The sequence below is a fragment of the Acyrthosiphon pisum genome, chromosome A2 (genome assembly GCF_005508785.2).
Source record: "Acyrthosiphon pisum isolate AL4f chromosome A2, pea_aphid_22Mar2018_4r6ur, whole genome shotgun sequence".
NCBI lineage: Eukaryota > Metazoa > Arthropoda > Insecta > Hemiptera > Aphididae > Acyrthosiphon > Acyrthosiphon pisum.
Window position 1 is genome coordinate 46,507,393 of NC_042495.1, and position 750 is coordinate 46,508,142.

At 29.1% G+C, this 750-nt stretch overlaps 1 protein-coding gene across 1 annotated transcript in view; it reads right to left on the reverse strand.

Annotated features, from left to right (window-relative positions):
- LOC115034250 overlaps positions 1-750 on the reverse strand; it is a 26,209-nt gene that overhangs the window by 24,644 nt on the left and 815 nt on the right. The gene's annotated exons all lie outside the window — the stretch shown is intronic.

Consider the following 750-nt stretch of genomic DNA (forward strand, 5'->3'; position numbering starts at 1 on the left):
CAGCTCACACGAGTCACAGTCGAGGACCGATCACCCTTGACAACTCCGGAGAGAAAGAACGAGTCAGGCAAGCAGAGACAGACAAATAGACAGAATGGCCCAAGCAGTTGGAGCAACAGTATTGTAAGTTGACTAATTAAGTTGAATATAAAGATATTTATAAATAAGATTAGAGCTTTTGGAGTGCACGTCTCACGTTGGTTTTTAAATTCTTAAAACCAGCGTTAAATTTTAAATATTATTGGTGAAGGTGTAATATTTGAATAAAAATAAATAAAACAAGCTTGTTAGGGAAACATATGTAATTTTTGTAAAGGCAGCAGTAGACTGACCTAGGTATTTTTTGTAATAGACAGTAATAGACTGTTCTAGGTTTTTTTTTTAAATAGACAGCAAGGGACTGATCTAATGATATATAGTGATTATTGAGAATAAATAGTGATAGACAGTGGTATAGGCTGATCTAAAAATTGATGCACGCGCGTAGCAATTGAATAAATATATTGAAATAATTGATGAATAATTTTTGAGTTGAAATAAAAGTGAATAATTGATGAATAAATATTGGATTGAAATAAAGGTAATTGAATTGAAATAAAAGAATTAAATTGAATGATAAATAATTGTTGGAAGAGAATAAATTGGTTGATAATAAATAATTGTTGAAAGAGAAATAAGTTGATATATTGATGAAAATAGATTTTGTTTTGAATTAAAATAGTAGACGTCAAATTTGAAAAAAAAAGTAAT